The following is a 2353-nucleotide window of genomic DNA, read 5'->3' as shown; positions in this document are numbered from 1 at the left end:
ACGAACAAAACCAGACAGATTTGTATGAAATATATTTTATATGAATGAACTAGTCATACAGTGGTATTAACTGTGTGTGATTTTTTTATTTCTTTAACTTGGACTTTAATATTTTCTACCTTCGTTAACGATTCTTGTGCTGTCAGATATTCTGTCTCTGTTGCTGTAACTCTTTGTGTCAGAAAAGATAAATGTAATTATTCTCCTAACTTTCTATTCTATTACATCTTTGTGTACGAACAGCTCCCTCAGGAGGTAAACAGGCGCTACTACAATTAGTACAACAGCCTGTTACACACGTTGTACTACAGTATCTGTTGTTGAATTGTACTTTTTCGTAGATAATCCTGGAGGACAAGACAAACTACAGTTCGGCTCTTTATTGTTTGAATAAAGTGGCACAGTTATAGATGTCAAGTAGTTGTGTGTATATTCTGTGTGTACACACACACACACACACACACATATAGCAGTGCATGGGTTCACCCTTCTGTAACCTTCTCTCTGCAGGTGTGTTCACAGACACAGGAACAACAGACACATCATCACCTCAGGAGGACGCACCAACGACCTACTGTGTCATCACCATCGTAAACAACGTTCCTTCAGCAATAAACTCCCACAATGCTGTTCAGCCCGTGGTGACGAACCATTCCTAAGGTTAAAAAAAAACACATTTGGGATAAAACAAGGTTATTTCTGGAACAGAACGCAGATGGTTCCTGCAGGGATGGGCGGAGCTTTCTGGAGGCCTTAGGAGTTGTGGTCAAGGTAGTGTTCAGTTGGTTTTTACATTCAACAACATGACGTTTCCATGAGTGCAGAGACTGAGGGACAGCAGCTCCGGGCTGAAGGTTCTCACTCTGACGCTGCGTCGTCTTTTTCTTTTTTTTCTTTCTTTGACTTAATGAATGTGGAACGATGGAGTTTAAAAAACAGGAAAACAACATCAGGTTCAGATCAAATTAGAAGTTCTACCAAAACAACGTTCTCCAGAAGAACATCAGACCGGAGGAAAACCATAACAAAGAGTTTTCCTTCAGTGGAGCAGGAGAGCAGCCTGGTCCTCTTCTCCACCGTCTCCTCCTGGTGCGACCGCGGCACGTGGACAGCTGCTCAACTCACTGTGACGGAAATGACAAGGTATCGCTAAGGCTAGCTCTTCACGAAAGCTTTTTTCTGTAGGTAGTTTAAAGATTGGTGAGGTGAGCGACATCTACTGGTGGTGATGAATGTTCTTTGGTCAGAGGATTCTTAGAGATGTTTGGGTTGTTTTGAGGCAGCCTGGAGTCGACACCATTTCTCTGAATCTAAACGGAGGTGAGAATAAAACAGGGACAGACCTGGACAGACAGACCTGGACAGACAGACCTGGACAGACGGACCTGGGCAGATGGTCCAGACAGACCTGGACAGACGGACCTGGACAGACGGTCCAGACGGACCGGGACAGACGGTCCAGACGGACCGGGACAGACGGTCCAGACAGACCAGTGCAGACAGACCTGGACAGACGGGCCAGACAGCCCTGGACAGACAGCCCTGGACAGACGGTCCAGACAGACCAGTGCAGACAGACCTGGACAGACGGTCCAGACAGACCTGGACAGACGGTCCAGGGAGGTCTCTTTGATCTCCTCAGTTCTTGCAGGTTCTTCTTCTTCTTTTTAGTTTTAAAAAAATTCAAAGCAAATATAGGGATCCATCAGTCTCAGCAGCCGCAGAGCAGAGGACTGTCCACAGGGAGGCGCTCTGCCTGTGTTATCCAGAGACACGGCAACTAAACCTTTGACCTTTATTTAAAGACTAACATGTAGCAACAGCCTCTGATTTTATGGATTCCTCTGGGAATCAAACCCAGGACTCTCTGAATATTAAGGCAGGCGTGCTAACCACTACACCACTACACCATATTCATAGAGACACTTTACCACAGGTGGAGTTGAACTGCTAACACCACACCAACTTCACCACACTTCTCTCCGACGTGGCCCTATGTTTAGCCACAGTATATAACAGCTGTATATTTCTGAGCTGCTCCTCTATTAGGAGACATATGGCTGGACTACAGTAGACGCTGCTGCTCTGTCAAATATATACACACACACATACTGTATATAAACATAAACCAGGGCCTGGTCCACCACCTCCCCTGGTCCGAGGACCAGTTAGACATGGACCAATAAGAAGCTGAAGCTCAGTCCAGACAGAACCGGCTGTGGTGGTACCGATGTTCTGACTGTAGAACTGTAAATCAACCAAATTCAGTCTCTTCTCTGATTGGCTGTCTGCAGCCAGTGAGGAGGAGAAACACTGGAGCTAGTGCTGGAATTCTCCTTTAGAACAGTAGAGG

The 2353-nt window shown here is 45.9% G+C and overlaps 1 long non-coding RNA gene across 2 annotated transcripts; it reads right to left on the bottom strand.

Moving 5' to 3' along the window:
- Nucleotides 1-365: 365 nt before the first annotated feature.
- Nucleotides 366-2347, bottom strand: LOC112487352 (uncharacterized). 2 transcript variants are annotated; one of them, XR_003050390.1, is made up of 2 exons: nt 1580-2347; nt 366-1371 (listed from the first exon to the last, which is right to left on the bottom strand). It is a non-coding gene; the product is annotated as an uncharacterized LOC112487352 (long non-coding RNA). The 2 variants fall into 2 exon arrangements; XR_003050391.1 differs by having other exon boundaries at nt 1603-2347.
- Nucleotides 2348-2353: the final 6 nt, after the last annotated feature.

Source organism: Cynoglossus semilaevis, chromosome 8 (assembly GCF_000523025.1).
Source record: "Cynoglossus semilaevis isolate Cse_v1.0 chromosome 8, Cse_v1.0, whole genome shotgun sequence".
NCBI lineage: Eukaryota > Metazoa > Chordata > Actinopteri > Pleuronectiformes > Cynoglossidae > Cynoglossus > Cynoglossus semilaevis.
The sequence above is the reverse complement of the archived record's forward strand: the minus strand, read 5'-3'. Positions and strand labels throughout refer to the sequence as shown.